Consider the following 17,836-nt stretch of genomic DNA (forward strand, 5'->3'; position numbering starts at 1 on the left):
CCATTTGTCACAACATGGATGGACCTTGAGGGCATTATGCTAAGTGAAATACATCAGAGAAAGACAAATACTATATGATTTCACTTATATGTGGAATCTTAAAAAAAAAACTCATAGAAAGAGATCTGACTCTGGTAGAAGTGATGGAGAGGAGAGGGGAACCTGAAGGAAGGTGGTCAAATGGTATAAACTTCCAATTATAATCTAAATAAGTCCTTGGGATGTAATGCACAACATGACGATCAGAGCTGACACTGTTGTATGGTATATAGGAAAGAGGAAATTCTAAGACTTCTTGTCACAGGGAGAACATTTTTTCCTTTTTCCTTCTTTGCATTATATCTACATGGGAAGGTGGGTCCTAACTGAACCTATTGTAATCATTTCATAATAGATGCAAATCAAACCATCACGCCGTATGTCTTAAACTTATACAGTGATGAATGTCAACTTTTTTTCAATAAAACAGGAAAAATATGTATTCACATAATCTATTTATTCTGAGCAAATGCCAAAGGAGACTCATACTTTCAAAGGACTTTTGGAGTTGTTCTCACTAAGGAGAACTAACGAGGGAAGATCAGAAGAGGAGGTCCCACTAATTAATCTGTGGGGGAATGGAACTGAGGTTTTTCTCTGGTCATCAGGGAAATCTCCAGTAGAGAAATCTACCCAAGAAGGCTTTAGAAACAGACTCAGTGGTCCACCGGATGAACTGGAGGGACTTCAGCCACGTAAACCCAGGAAAGGATCCCCTTCGTCTCTGCTGGAGGTAAGAGGAGAAGCGTGTGTGTCCAAGGTGCAGGCTTGCCCTGAGTCAAGGTGAACGTGAATTGCCTACTGGGTAGAAGAAAAGGACATTTAGCTTGTGCTCCTTCTATTGACTTAAATCACAGTATTTGGGGACATGTTCTAGATTCCATGAATGGCTGCATAGAATTAGTCTTGGAAGAGGAGATACACTTGTAGGATTAAAAATGAGTGATGATGCTCTGTTTTGTCTGTGCTCTGATAATGGAATAATAAGACTTGTACCCTAGCAATGATATTGTTCCTCTGATTTCACAGCCTCAGGATTTTTCTAAATTAATTCTGATCCACGAGGACACCACTTTACATACCGATCTCTGTTCCCAGTCATGTGAATATAAACCAAATAAGATCATGAATAAAGGGGTCAGATACATCTATACATCTAAGGAGCTGATTCCTGAAAATCTTATTCCAAGGAATTGGAATCCAATTGGTCCAATTGAACTGAAGTAAAAACATTCAGTCTATACCCCTTGCCGGGGCTAATTTTTATATTCACCGTCCTTTCTCGTGGTGGGACTGGGTCAGCTCATTTCTCTCCTTCCAGTCTCCAATGGATAAACTTCGAATTGGCACATTAATTTCTGTAAAGTATAACACCGATTTTGCTAAAACATAAGCACCCAGATTCTATTAAAAAGATTAACAGCACTCACTTAGGGGAAATAAGTAGAGATGACAGAATCACAGTAAGACAGTAACTCCGACTGCTTTGGGGTTTGAAATACCCCAAAAGATGCAGACATCTTTACACTGATTTGCAAATGGAGATAGTACGAACCTGCTCTGCCCCTTCCCTGAATCTCCTTGTGTGTGTCAGGAGTTCAGCTGAGTTAAGAGAGAATTGAATTACCGCATGTCAGAGTAGCGGATTGAAACAACCCTGAGCCGAAATAAATGTAACCACGAAGCTTTCGAACACGTACTGTGAGAATCACCTACTATGATAGTCTGAGCAAAAGGCTGAAACAGAGAAAGCCCCTCTCCCTCCCCCACATCATATCCCCTGAGAAATAGCCCTGATCAAGTGTCAGATGCATCAGTGCAGACGTGAGGGTCATTTCACTGTCAAAGGACCCCTGAACCAAAGTCTCCAGCAATTTCATGGACCCTGAGTTGGAGAGGAGGATACAGAGTGGACAAAGTTAGAGCAGGGAGAAATGACACCAGGGTTTCTCTCCCTCATCCCCTAAAGTAGCCTCAGAAGAGGACTTTGGCCCAAGGCTGCAACTAGCGATGTAGGCGTGCATTTGCTGGGGTGACTGGAGACATGCAAAGGGCATGAAAGACCAGAAGAGCCCTAGTCCTTGCTGCAACTCTTTTAGAGGCTGCAGGACATGAGCTGCAACCAGGTGCTAGGGGGTAGGGGGCAACTTTTCTAGGGGACCTGCCAGGGAAAGCCATTGTAATCGCCCGCAATCAGTCTGAAAATCATAGAGGTTTTCAGCCAGACTCCTTAGTGCGTATATATTTTAGAGGTGGAGGGTAGATAGGAGAGAGAGTCTGTTCCCTTATTATTTTATTCCTATGCCTTGGACTCTTAAGTCCTTTATTCAAAACTTTTGCATAAACTTAAATGTCTTCCCTTTCTCAACCACAAGCTGATTCCAGCCCCTTGGGTCTTGGGCCAGCCTAACATTCCTGGTCCTCATCCTTTCCTGGGTTTCTCCAAGCTCCTCCACTCACCTGTTCTAAGCTTTACAGGGTCCAGAAGACCAAGAAGGGCAAGTCTTTTCCAAAGGGCTTCCTCAGGCCAGCTCCGCTCTCCTGATCTCCTTGGTGTTGGGTTTGGCGAGCGTAGAGTGATGAGCCAAAGTTACTATTGATGATCGTCCTACAGATGTGAGTCACTACAACATTCCATCCACCTGGGACTGAGCTTTTCTTAGACACAGAATGCTTTCTCTTAAACTCTTCCAGCCTCTGCCTATTGCCCAGTTCCAAGGCTGCTTCCACGTTTTTAGGTATTCATTAGAGTAGTACCCTTACTTCTTGGTATGGGTTTCTATCTTCGTTCACTCAGTCTGCTAGAAGAGAATTATGATGGACAGAGTGGCTTAAACAACATACGTTTATATCTAGCACTTTTGCAGCCTGGGAGCCTGAGGTCCAGGTCAGGAAGACTTGGTGTGTGGTTTGTAGGTGACTGCTTCTCTCTGTATCCCCATGTGGCAGATGACAGAGAGGAGCAAGTTCTCTCCAGACTCTTAGAAGGGTACTAATGCCACCCATGAGCTCATCTAATTCTTATCAGCTCAGCTCCCCAAAGCCCCATCTCCTAGAGCCATCATATTGGGAGGTAAGGTTTCAACGTGAGGATGTGAGCAGCAGGAAGTAAAAACATTCAGTCCACAACAGTCCTATAAATGGAATCTTACACCATGTAGCCTTTGGCTTCTTTCTCTTAACACAATGCATTTGAGATTAACCCGCCTTGTGTGTATACTGTTCACTTTCACTGTTGAGTGATAGTTCATTACATGGATGTACCAAGTTCATGGATCCATTTACCAGCTGGAGGCCATTTGGGCTGTTTACAGTTTTATAAATAAAGCCACCACTATAAATATTTGTTTACAGGTTTTGGCGTGATCATAAACTTTCATTTTTTTCCCCAAGTTTTTATTTAAATTCTACTTAGGAATGTATATGGTAAAATTGATTTCAGGTGTAGAATTTAGTGATATAAACTTTCACTTCTTTTGGGTAAATATGCCCGCCAGCACTATAGGAGACATCAAGTTGCTGCATATTCTCACGAGCACTTGGCATTGCCAGCTGTTTTGTAAAAAAAAAAAATGTGATTGTTCTCATAGATGCATTATGCTGATGTACCTTATCATGGTTTTAAGAGTTTTGAGTTTGCGTGTATTCTGGAGGTGTCTTTTACTGGATACGCAGTCACAAACATTTTCTCCCAGAATGGCTTCTCTTTTCATTCTCTTAACAGTGAAATTTGCAGAGCAATCAAAATTGGTGAAGTTCAATTTAGCAGTTTTTTCTTTTACATACTGTGCTTTTGATGCCATAGCATATACATTTTTGTTGAACTGAAGGTCATGAAGATGTTTTCTATTTCCTGGGAGATCTTTTATCATTTTGGTTTTACATTTAGGTCTATGATCCATTTTGTATGAATTCTCATGTATGATACAAGATTTTTTAAAAGCACATTTGTTTCCAGTTTTCCTGGTGTCATTTGCCAAAAATACTGTTTTCTCTCTGTTGAATTGCTTGGCTGTATATATGAGTGCCTATTTTTGTACTCTACTTGGCTCTATTGATCAATGTGTCTTGACTTTTTTTTAGCGTTACAGTGAATCTGGACATGTATATCAGCAGTTCTGTCCTCCAAATCTGTTCTCTTTTTTCAAGATGCTTTGCCTAGTCCATTATCTTTTAATATATTTATTTTAGAACTAGCTTCTTAATATCTATTAAAAAACCCTACCTGGATATTAATTGAGATTGCATTGAACGAATCTCTGTATTATATATAACATATAGTGTATACATTCATTTATATGCATATTCATGAAACAAATGTCCTATAGCCAGCAGAAAAAATTAATGACAATTGATATCTGTATAATGACATTTACAATAATCTTATTCTATGAAAACCTGAAGGGTTTACATGTATACATGTAATAATCAATATTTCTTAATACTTTGTGGGCCCTTGTTTTGCTAGAAGCTGATGAACTGCTGTTTACAAAATTTAGTCTATATAAAGCAGTTCTTAAAAGGACTTTCTCAAGATATATATTCAGTTTTGTAATGAGATCTCTGAAAAATCTCAGAATGAGTCAAATATTTTTCTTTGTCTCCATTTATATTTTAAATGCCTCATGTTAACTTGGAATTTCAAATGCCATTCTTCAATAAAGTTATAGGCTTTACATAAATTCTGCTTATAAGTAATTTTCTAATAGTATCAGCTCAGGGGAAATATTTGGCTGTGTTTTCCAGGGAATATTGGCATAAAGCATAATCAAGTGATCTAATTTAATCATATGAGGAGCTCATTTTTACATGGCTCTACATTATTTCCAAAGAGAACTTATCTTTCAGATTCCTTGGTGTTCTCAACATTTCTCTTTAATTGATTCTTCTCTGTTAGATCAGGTTTCTGAGTTGTCAGGGGACTAGATCCTGATGCACCTGATGAGTTTCCATGGACTACCTTTAGAGACCTCTTCATGCTTCATGTCACTTTCAAGGGACCCAAATTGTGTTGGACTCTCACATTTTGGCCTTCACTTTCTCATTCCTTGATGGTCTTCATCAAGGTATAAATGATCTGTGTGGAGACACTTAGCTATTTCATTAAGATTCTTGGCTTCTTTCCAATATCTCTAATGGACTGACATTTAGAAGCCTGATTGAAAGATTTCAAGAACTAGGTTCTAAAGAGAGAACTCCCAGTTCATCCACCGGACTTTCTTTGTTTTTCCAGAACCCACTAAAGCGCAGTTTCTCACACGTCCCTTCCCTCTGTGCTAGTTCTATCTTTTCTGATCCTGGGAATAGTTTCCTACCATAGCTTCGGCTTGATAGATTTGCCTACAAACCTTACCTTCTTCTCTAACCTTACTCTTCTCTGGTCTGGAAAAGGAACATAATACTAAAAACTGGGGATTTTCCAGAAAATGCAGAATACAACTTTACAGTAACTATGTAGAAAGGAAACTAAAAATTGTAATTGTCTAATCCATAGTCAGGAAACATTAGAGAATTTATCTGGTATGGATTCAAAATGACTTGGGGAATTCTTATAAAAAGCAATGATTATTAGTATCCTTAATATCCTACTTTATTTTAGTTAGTATAGTTTTTAAACATGACATTATTAATAGCTTGTTTACTATTATTTGTCTTCTTTGTTGGAATATAAGCTCCATGAAAACAGAGTACTTTTTTCATTACTGAATTCAATAAACCTATAGTTGTGCTTGGCCCATAATGGACACTAAATGGATATCTGCTTAATTAACCCAAGAGTGATGGAGTTAAATCATCTACCTAAAGCATTTCTTTCTTTGACTCTTACATGAGCCAAGAGATCTAACTCTTTATATTTCATCTAGGGAGTGAGCTGTGTCTTTCTACCCATAAAATTAAGGCCATTGAGACCATGGTAGGAGCTAACCAAACTTCTATGGTGACAGAATTTCTCTTCTCTGGCTTCCCCAAGTTTGAAGATGGTAGCCTCCTCCTCTTCATTCCTTTGTTCATCATCTACACATTTATCATTGTTGGGAATCTCACTGTATTTTTTGCGGTCAGGATGGATGCCCACCTCCACAATCCTATGTACAATTTCATAAGCACCTTCTCCTTCTTGGAGGTCTGGTACACCACAGCCACCATCCCCAAGATGCTCTCCAACCTCATCAGTGAGAAGAGGACCATCTCCATGACTGGCTGCCTCCTGCAGATGTACTTCTTCCATTCTCTTGGAAATTCAGAGGGGATTTTGTTAACCACCATGGCCATTGACAGGTACGTTGCTATCTGCAACCCTCTCCGCTACCCAACCATTATGACCCCCCGGCTGTGTGCTCAGCTCTCTGCGGGCTCTTGCATCTTTGGCTTTCTTGTGTTACTCCCAGAGATTGCATGGATTTCCACACTGCCTTTCTGTGGGCCCAACCAAATCCATCAGATATTCTGTGACTTTGAACCTGTGCTACGCTTGGCCTGTACAGACACGTCCATGATTCTGATTGAGGATGTGATCCATGCTGTGGCCATCATCATCACTGTACTGATCATTGCTCTCTCTTATATCGGAATCATCACTGTGATCCTGAGGATCCCTTCTGTTGAAGGCCGCCAGAAGGCCTTTTCTACCTGTGCATCTCATCTTGGTGTCTTTCTGATGTTCTATGGCAGTGTCTCCCTCATGTACCTGCGTTTCTCTGCCACTTTCCCACCAACTTTGGACACAGTCATTGCATTGATGTTTGCCGTTCTTGCTCCCTTTTTCAACCCTATCATTTATAGCTTGAGAAACAAGGATATGAAGATTGCTATTAAGAAGCTTCTCTTTTCTGGATCACCTGGGTGGCTTAGTTGGTTAAGTGTCTGACTTTGGCTCAGGTCATGATCTCAGGGTCCTGGGATTGAGCCTCCCTGCTGGGCAAGAGCCTGTTTCTTCATCTCCTTTTGCCCCTCCTCTACTCCCATTTGGGTTCTCTCTCTCTCTCAAATAAGTAGATATAATCTTTTCTTGTTTTTTTTTAAAGAAGCTTCTCTGCCTTCAGAAAGTGTTTAATGCAACTAGCAAGTTGATGCTAGTTCTTAGGCACCTCTCACTTTAGATGTTACTCTGACATACTAAATCATAAAATTAACATATAACTAATTCAATGTTACACTGATAGTTTCTATTTATTCCCATCTCCCCATGTACATGTTTATTTATACACATTTCATGTATCATGGACTTTTTGTTTTGACTAGCATAAATGGATAGATAATAGAAAGGAAATATAATGTTTAAATCATTAAAATAGATCTTGTAAACAATTTTATTGTTACTATATAAGTATTATTATTATTATTATATTATCCTTATTATTATTACAAAGGCATTAGTAACAACTGCAGATTGCAAAACATAGTGGTAAGATCTATTGAAGAGGTTAAATTTCATATTTGTTACCTTAAACATGAAGCAACCCTGGGAGGCATTGGATACACCTATTACCATCACTATAGTGATTGTATATGGTGTTTGTATATGTTCATACTCATCACACTGTACACATTAAATATGTTCTTTGTATACAAATTATATCTCAATAAAGTCGTTAAAAGTGAAATAGACTTTTCCACACTGTGTTAAATCATTGGAAATGCAATTTTGCCAATTAAAATTTTTTTCAGATCCCCTCATGTGATTTTCTTCTTTAGCTTGAGTATAATTGATGCACAATATTATAGTAGTTTCAGGCGTACAATATAGTGGTTCAACTTCTTTGTGTATCATGCTGTGCTCCCCACAAATGTCGCCACCATCTGTCACCATGCAACACTATTACAGCACCATTGACTATGTTCCCTATGCTATGTCTTTTATTCCCATGGCTTACTATTTTTTAATTTCAAGAAAAAATATTATAAGAAGTTAGACAAGGAAAATAGGCCCCCAAGTCACAGGAAGACATATTAGACAAAACTCAAGAGAGAAAGAAAGCATGTCTTCCCATCCAAAGTCTGATACATATTTCCAAGAAGATTACATGATAAAAACAACTAGATGAAGAAAAAGAGAAGAAGAGAGGAAGAAGAAGAAGAAGAAGAAGAAGAAGAAGAAGAAGAAGAAGAAGAAGAAGAAGGAAGACACAGTGGAGAAAGAGAAAAAGAAGAAGGATAGGAGGAGAAGGAAGAAAAATACTTTTGAGTTTTCAACAGAGCAGTGTATTGAGCACATGGAGTACAGAAAAAATCCTGTGAGACTTTTTCAATGGAGAGGTTAGTAGGACCAATGTGAATTGTTTAGGGTAAGAGAGATACATGCATTTGTGGCATGAGAAAAAATGGCATTGTCCTCACACTTCAGTATTGGCACAAAATCCCAATGACATGTCTGTTATGAAAAGATCTTATTTTCTGTTAAATATTTTCTCAAGTTTTTCCGGTGTCAGTACATTTCTTTTGAGACTTTCCGCACATGTATCCATGTTAGAAGAGCAGCACTGCCACAAATGTGCTCTTTGTGTGGCGTCCTGGTAGACACACATACTTGGGGCCATAAGCACTTTGCTGGAGAAAGTAGTTTGCAAAGTTCGGAGTGATAAGTACAAATACAAAAAAAAAAAAATACGTTGATCCTAAAATCTAATGAGAGAAGAGTACAGTGAGGATCTTTCTGCTAATTAACTCCATGAGGAAAAGTGATCCTTTCCACTGTGGTGCAAGGCAGGAATCCCCTATGGCGCCCACTTCCCTCCTTGCTATTCCCTGGGATATCTGTGAAAGTAGCTGTAAGTCCCCCTGTGGAGGGCTGGAGGGATATCAAGGACGCAGAGACCCAGACAGACAGAGGAGTCCCTGTGGTCTTTGGTAGAGGTGAGTGCAGAAGGCCAAGTCTCGAGAAAGAATTCACTCACTATGTGTAAGAATAAGAACGTCATAACCTGAGGACTCAAAAGCTTCAAATGTTGCTAAGGTGCAAAGGCACATATGGGGGAGACTGTGCTGGGTACACATGTATGTGAAGCCGGATACTCCATTATGATGCCGTCTTTTGAGACGTCATTTTTTCCAGACTTGATTAGGACTCTTACTCAAAGTGGATTGTCATACTTCCCTTTCCAAACAGTCCTTAATTTTCTTTGTTCCCTGTCCATGGCTGTCTTGTGGGCTAAATGATCACTGCACCCAGTAGCTTGGCTCCAGGTTAATTTACTTGACACCAACCATCTTTTGCATGCCAACCCTCTTTTAGTTTACTGCCCTGAAGGAGGAACCCTGTCTAAAGAAGACAAAACAAGTAGTCGGTAATTATTATCAAACGTGATACATACATGACAGAAACCCCAGGGTCATAGTGCCCAACATTCTGGAGTGTTTACTATATTCCTGACACTATTTAAGGCATTGAAAGGATGTCCCACAAATCAGTAGAGGCAGCCAAGTGTCTGGGTTGAAACGCATCACTAGAGGTTACAGAGCATGGATTTACATTCTGACTGCAGCTGAGAATCCCTGGGCCAAGTGTTTCATCTGTCTGTGCTCATGTCTTTTCATCTGTAAAGTGGGGATAATCTTACCTCTTTAGAGCATTAGGTAGGAAGTATAGCTCGTGCTTTGGGCATTGCTTGTGCAGTAAGTGACTTGATACCCCACCGCACTCTAGAATGCTGTTATTGCTATTATACAGGGTCTCCCGTTCTTTGAACATTATGTGCCGGTATTAATATTTTCTCCACCTTGCAAGAGAGGAATTAAAGGCATAGAAAAGCTAAGTCACGGGGTTTATAAGGGGTGGGGAGCATGCAGAAACATGACCAGTATTAAGCATTATTTTTTGTAAGCAGAGGGGAATGGCTATCCTACAGTCCGAGGACATGATACACACAGGAGCTATGGTGATCCCGCAAAGCAGTGTGCATGAGGGCACTCTGGGGAACGGCACTGGGGATGCTAGGAGGAGAAGCCGGAGCAAGTTTGGAGTCAGATGTGTGGGCTTAGAGCTCATGAAAGAGAGTTGGCTGGAGAAAAACATCTGCAAGTAGTAATAATTGAGATCTTGTCAGTGGATGAGATCACCACAGGAGCAAATAGAATTATTGAGAACAGAGTGGATGCAGGAAGTGAGCACTTGGAGAACAGTTAGTGGGAGAGAGAAGAGAAGAGTAAGGATGATAGAAATGAATGAAAACAAGTGAAACAAAACAAAAAGACAAAACCAGAACCACTTCTGAGAGCCATTGGGATATGTAATGTAACTTCTGTTTATTTTTATTCATGTCCCTTACTCTTAGAGATGGAATCCTAGAAGTGGAGGAGGAAAGCCTCAGGTAAAGGGATGAACTATGTCCAGAGCCAGATGACAACAGAGTCTCCATTAACATGGGCAGGCAGGGCGATGCTGAGCTTGGTTGGAAGAGCTTCAGTGCAGAAGTGGGGAGCAGCGCGCAGCCATGCTGTAGGAGAACGAAAGGTGTGGGGAGTTGGAATTTACCACCTGTCCAAAGAAGCTGCCTGTTAAGCAGTGATTAAGTCCTGTGAATATATTTACTTAATCCTACAGATTCCCTATTAGATAGATACTATTGTAATCTCATTTTGCAAATGAGTACTTGAGCCTAAAAGATTAAGTAATTTGCCAAAAGACGGGTAGGTAGTAAGAGACTCGATTGGGGTTTCAGTGTAGACTACTGGTCTACATTCCAATCCCCTAGAACAGAAAGCTCCAAGGAAGAATGTGCAAGAATGTTCATTGGGGTAGAAAGAAAAAAATAATAATACAATTTCTATTGTGTTTATTTTTATTCTTGTCCCTTACTTCTAAAATTCATTATATATACACATATATTTTGAATTATTAGATTCATAATATAGTAATTGTGTGTAACTTACAAAATTCCCATAGTTTGTATTGTGTGTAACTTAAAAATTCCCATAGTTTGTATTACAGGTGAAGCTGAACACAGCTGTACTATCACTGTGATTGTGCCTCTGAAGGAGTTAGAAAACATGTCAAATATTAATCAATATGCACAAGCATGTGGCATCAGGAAAAAATAAAAATTTCCAGTTCTATCCTGTTATGCATTGGAGTTATTTAGCTGTACATCATCCTTTCTTCTCCTCCTCCCCTTGAGCTGGTATGTGCCCTCTCCTGCATTCACAGGGAGCTCTGCTGGGCACATGGAGGGTGCAAACCTGTCAGCAGTGACGGAATTTGTCTTCACTGGCTTCCCCCAGCTCCAGGATGGTGGCCTCCTGTACTTCTTCCCCTTACTCTTCATCTACACCTTTGTTGTCGTTGGAATCTATTGATCTTCTTTGCGGTCAGGATGGATGTCCGCCTCCACAACCCCATGTACAACTTCATCAGCACCTTCTCCTTCCTGGAGGTCTGGTAACCACAGCCACCATCCCCAAGATGCTCTCCAACCTGGTCAGTGAGAAGAAAACCATCTCCATGACCGGCTGCCTCCTGCAGATGTACTTCTTCCATTCCCTTGGGAATTCAGAGGCGATCTTGCTGATCACTATGGCCATTGACAGGTACGTGGCCATCTGCAACCCTCTCCGCTACCAGAATGATCATGACCCCCCGGCGGGTGTGCTCAGCTGTCTGCAGGCTCCTGCATCTTTGGCTTCCTCATCCTACTATCTGAGATTGTACGATTTCCACACTGCCCTTCTGTGGGCCAACCAATCCATCAGATCTTCTGTGACTTGGTGCCAGTGCCTGAGGCTGGCCTGTACAAACGCGTCCCGTGATTCTGGTTGAAGATTGATCCACGCTGTGGCCATCATCATCACCATCCTAATCATTGCCCTATCCTACATCAGAATCGTCTCTGTGATCCTGAGGATCCCCTCTGCTGAGGGTCGGCAGAAGGCCTTTTCTACCTGTGGGGGCCAATCTCACTGTCTTCCTGATTTCTTTGGCAGTGTGTCCCTCATGTACTTGCGTTTCAATGCCACCTACCCCCCAGCTTTGGACACAGCATTGCACTGATGTTTACTGTCCTTGCTCCATTCTTCCCACCCCCATCATTTATAGTCTGAGAAACAAGGACATGAAGAATGCAAGTTAGAAAACTCGTCCAGGGATCCCTGGGTGGCTCAGTGGGTTTGGCGCCTGCCTTTGGCCCAAGGCGCGATCCTGGAGTCCCGGGATCGAGTCCCACGTCAGGCTTCCCGGTGCATGGAGCCTGCTTCTCCCTCTGCCTGTATCTGTCTGTCTGTCTCTCTCTCTGTCTATCAATAAATAAATAAATAAATCTTAAAAAAAAAATAGAAAACTCGTCCATCTTCGGAAAGCATCGAGCATGTCTGGAAGTTCATTCTGAGCAGCAGCTCCACTTCCACTGTTTTAATGTTTCTCTAACAGATTAAAAAATGAAACTATCTAGTTCTTTGTCACACTGAACTTTCTGTCTGTTCTCCTGATTACTTTCCCTTATAGCTACGAAAACGCATCTGTCCTAGCTATAACACCTGATGTTTATATGGTCAAGAGTTTATTATGGGGTTGAAAGCCTTGCTTGCTTTCTTGTGAAAAGTTGTAACTAAAGACAAACTTCAGAAGCCAGCTGCATGCTTCAGGTATTACACCTCAGGAAAGTTTTCTATTTCATTGCAGATCATGAGTGATCTGATTAGGTTTGTTGGGAAGCAGATGGCTTGTTTAAAAAAGGGAAAATAATAGTTAAGGAAGAAAACTATATTTTTAGTTGTGTAATTAGCTCTTCATTAGAATAATAGGCATCTACATTTAGTAAGACTAAATTATTGCCAGACTTGTTCATAAGAAAAGTCCTTTGAAAAAAAAAAAAAAAGAAAAGTCCTTTGCGGGACATTATTTACACGAAAACACTTCAGTGCACACAGATACACACAGATAAGGATCTTCATCATTGCTTGCCTCCCAGGGCTAAGCATCTTTATTTCCTTTAGCAGAAAAGTCTTTCATCCATCAAATGGCAGTTTTAAATAACAAACAATTCATTTGACTTCTTAACCAAAAGTTCTAAAAATTTTCCTCTTTTTGCTATATCCAATACTATTGCCTTAAGTTTCCATCATTTATGCACGCCCATTATAATTATCTTTATAAAACACAAGTACAAAATTTTTGGTATGAAAATAGGAATTTTATCCTACATGTTTAAATTGTCTTCCTCAATAGTCCAACCAAAACAACCAAAACCAAGTTCGTATTAATTTCTCTAAACCCAAAAGACACACAGAACACAAAACCATCCTCCCAGCATACATCACACTCATTTCTTCTGGAAAACAACAACAACAACAACAACAACAAAAAGAACAAACAAAAAAAACCAAACAACAAAAAACCCATAAAAAACAAACAAACAAAAAAACACAAATCCAACAGTCTATGTAAGTCGTGAGAAAGAAAGAAAGGTGATTTCAATAGACAAAATGTAAATACTCTCTTAAAGTCATAATACACACGAAGCAAAATTTGAGGGAGTTCAATACAGGCAAGGGAAGGGACCTATTTAGGAATATTTGAAGTAATCTTTTGGATAAAACTGTTGGATTTAACCTGGATTTCCAACCAAAACCTGGATTGTTTGTTAAATGCATTTTGGGGCCTGTAATACCTGTTCCTTAAACAGATCCCTAGAATGTTTCTGTTCATCAAATGATGGGTTTACCTATTCATCCCTGTCTTTTGGTGGATGGGATGTTAAGTAAAGCTGGAACATCTTTGCTTCAAAAGTCTGAGTTTAGGATTCCACAAGCAAACAGAGAAGAATATCATTTCTACACGGACACCCTAAGCTGTACGCAGTGACTTTGAACATGAGTCATAATCATCAAAAGTAAAGAAAACAAACAAAGGTCGATAAGGAAACAAAAAATTATCCAGCAAGACCTCTACATAGACTAAGGCTTGTGCTTCATGGTTTCATGGTAGTCTCTCCAGAAAATTTGTATTCCTGCTCCATGGCAACCAGCATTCACATCATTAGGTCAGCATTCCTAAGTCTGCAGCAGGTGTTGGGGAGACCAATGTACCACGGGAGCTGGAGAATCTACAGAAAGACCGTGGAGGATGCGTAACGTATTCAAGTTATGCTCCCACATACGGACACTCACTGTTGTCAATTGAGTATTATATAACTTCCCATACCGAAGGAAAACAAACCAAAAGATTTAGAAATGATTCTGTTAATCTAAAAGGTTATTGATAAAAAAAATAAAAAATAATAAATAATAAAAATAAAAGGGTATTGATTTCTCCAAGTGTCACTTAGTGTTTATATAGCTCAATGATTTACACTTTTCCTGTGGTGCATTTAAAACAAGAGTGGGGAGGAAGAGTGTTCTAAAAGCAACAAACTTATTGGAATTAGGGAATAAAGAGACTGTGCAAATATGTCCTTCTGTAATGCTGCCACTGGTGCCCATCTGCCAATGAGATGCTTACTTGAATTACACTAGGGCAACTCTAGGATTCAGTGATGGCAGGTCTGCTAGGTTAAAAAGAGGGCATTATTGTCATTCAGCCCTTTCAATCTCTAGGCTTCCTAACACCTGAATGAGGGCAAAAACAGACCAATTAAGTATTTTTTTCTTAAAGCAAATTAAGTCATTCTCCTTTCTTGTCAATTTATGCATCTCCTCATAGAAATAATTTTATTTCTAGAAACAGTGAGCAGATGAACCACAGATTATATATGAAAAGTAAACTTACCAAATGTTACTGATACTAAAAACAGATTAGTTTCCATGGGGGGAAAATAGATAAATTAAATGAATTTGCATATTCAAAGGAGCATATAATATATTGCTTAGCGATGAAATCCTGTAGTAGTACTACACTGGGGAGAGAAACACGAAGGAAAAAGATCTTCCTTGATTATTTCTTTTTCCCTGATTATTTTCAATGGTTAAAAATAAATGTGACTTACACAATGGTAGTTAATATAAATTTGTTTTTATATAGTATTTTAAGTCGTCAAATTCCATAACTAGATAGGGATGAGGAGAGAGGTCCTTTTTCCTAACACCGCACACCCTTGAGTCATGCTCACTGACCACATTCATATGAAGGACACAACCCCAATGTTATGCTACTGTATCAAGAAACTTCTAAGATATTTTCTTTCTTTTTTTTTTTTTTAAAGATTTTATTTATTTATTTATGAGAGACATGGAGAAAGAGGCAGAGACACAGGCAGAGGGAGAAGCAGGCTCCATGCAGGGAGCCTGATGTGGGACTCAATCCTGGGACTCCAGCATCACACCCTGAGCCAAAGGCAGACGGTCAACCAACACTGAGCCACCCAGGTGTCCCTCTAAGATATTTTCTATAAGAATGATGAATAGAAAAAAAAGTTAATCTATATGTTGTTTTATTTTATAATGTTTGCAACACCCAGTAAACAAAATGGTATACAAGAACTATGCACCAATCTTTCATATGTTTTTGTGGAGAAAAATAGGAAATTTAAAGAGTTCATCAAAATCAATAGGAATAATTTGAAGGAGAGCCCCATGTACGTTGTTGGAAGGAAAAAGTGGGCATTCTTTCATCGTCTTCTTTAGAACTGGCTCATTTTCCCAAATGACATGGTTTCACAAAAATTGTTCTACTTTTTCTTCACTCACTTATTCACAATACTTACCATGCCAATAAATCACCCTCAACACTACCCTATGTGATCTGTGTTTTTGTAAGGATGAGGTCTGCCCAAACTGTTCTTTGTATGGAGCCCTCCCAATTCCATACCAAGATGGAGACTGACCGGTTAAATCATAATGATGACAAGAAAAAGGCGGTAGCAATGGTCACCAGGATCTGTGAATCTTCCATGAAGCACTGAATCCCCTTTGACCTGGAGATCTAATGAGAAGATAGTGCAGAGGTGCTCTGATAATTGACCCCATGAGAGAAAAGATTGATTTCTACTTATTTACCAGGGGATACATCCTCAGTGGAGCTCATTTCCCCTCTAGTGTCCTCTGTAGGATGGCTATAACAAGTCCTAAGAGAGGGTGAAAGGACATTTGGAAATGCAGAGACCCAGGGAGAAGGAAGAGCCCTCCTGTATCTGTCAGAGGTAAGCCTAGCGTCAGCTGAGGTCTGGGGGAGAAAGCATCCAATTCCTCCCATATTTGGGATGAAACACACCCTAAAGACTCAGTGAAGATTTGAGAAGGCTTGAATTTGGGCCCTGCACTAGGGCTTCTGAGAAAGTTCCATCATTGGAGCTATGGGCTCTGCATATTTTCAATCAGAAATTATAACCAGTTATTTAGACTGTGTGATGCTCTAAGATACGAATGTTTATGCTTTCCTTCCCACCTGCCTTGCTTCTGGATTTTTCTGGCTTTAATGATGGTTTCAAGTCTTATCCAAACCTATTCATTATAAAAGAAGCTACTCTCAAGTACTTAATACATCTTAGGGGGCACGAAAGACAAAAAGCTGATCCTGCCCTGATAGACGTTCACAATACAGTGAATTGAAACAGATACAAGAATTGCAATGAAACATGGTAAGGTTTATGGCAGGGGCCCCGTGAAGGACACATGAGTAGAACCCAGATGTGTGTGTGCATGTGTGTGCACACGTGTATCAATGTCGGGAAGGAGGTGAGAGCACAGCAGCAATCGTGAGGCTTCTGATAGGAGGCAGTGGCTGAGCCGAAACCTGAAGGAATCCCAAGAGTTTCCCAGTGAAGAAAAGTGAGTCTGAAGGCCTTCCAAGAAGAGGGTTGCCATTCACAAAGCCAACGATCCCAGGGAGGTGGCAGCAAACCATGAAAACCACCATAGTGCGGGAGAGAGTGGCAGGTGGGGGGGGTGGGGGGCGGATATGTGGGTCTGAAGTCTGGGAAACACACCTGTGCTGGAGACAGAGGTTTGACAACTATGTGTTCATCAACGGAGTGTAGAGGAACATGATCTTAGGGTCCATAGCAGGACCTTGCAGTATATAGCCATGTACTGAATGAGCAGAGAAGATTGGTCCATAATACATAAAATTAGGAAACAATGATATAACACACAGCTGAGAGGAGGCTACTGTCTAGGAACAGGAACAGTTCCTAGAACAGCTGTCTAGGAACAGCTGGAGTGGGGTTTCATGAGAGCCAAGGGAGAAAATCTTCAAAGAGCAGTAATCAGGAGTTTCTGGCACAAAAGTATGGACATAATATAATAACTGAAACTCTCCATTGTTTTACAGTTATCATGTCCCTGACACAGGACAGAATGGCTTCTGTAAGCGCCAGTAAAGAGGGGATTCACACAGCAAATGGTTGAGGAGTGAACAAGATCTGAACAAAATGGTGCTAATATTAAGAAAGCTGATCTAGGAAGGAAATGATAACAGACATTAAGCATCAATGCCAGGGACTTTGAGACATTAATTTATTTAATACTCACAACTCTGGTTGCACTAATATGTTTTCAGCTACCGAAGGAGATGCTGAGCCTCGGAGACATTGTGTAACTGGCCCATTATCATCCAAATAATATGTGGCAGGATGAGAATTCAGGCTCATATGTTTGATTGGAACCCCTGCTATTCGTTAATCATTATGCTATGCTGTGTCCTAAATAAAAAGATCACAGATACAGGCAAGTCACTGGTTATTTTGAACCTGGGAAATGTTGGAACACAAAGCACCAGGCACCGAAATAATATTTAGGGTTATACTGTATTGATTCCCTTCTCTGTTAATTGGGCATAACCTCTCCTGCATTCACAGGGAGCTCTGCTGGGCACATGGAGGGTGCAAATCTGTCAGCAGTGATGGAATTTGTCTTCACTGGCTTCCCCCAGACT

At 40.2% G+C, this 17,836-nt stretch overlaps 2 pseudogenes; both read left to right on the plus strand.

Moving 5' to 3' along the window:
* Positions 1 to 235: 235 nt before the first annotated feature.
* LOC119879370 lies at positions 236 to 10,350 on the plus strand (annotated as a pseudogene).
* Positions 10,351 to 11,199: 849 nt separating this feature from the next.
* On the plus strand, positions 11,200 to 12,101 carry LOC119879371 (annotated as a pseudogene).
* Positions 12,102 to 17,836: the final 5,735 nt, after the last annotated feature.

This window comes from Canis lupus, unplaced genomic scaffold (assembly GCF_011100685.1).
Source record: "Canis lupus familiaris isolate Mischka breed German Shepherd unplaced genomic scaffold, alternate assembly UU_Cfam_GSD_1.0 chrUn_S699H862, whole genome shotgun sequence".
NCBI classification, from domain to species: Eukaryota; Metazoa; Chordata; class Mammalia; order Carnivora; family Canidae; genus Canis; species Canis lupus.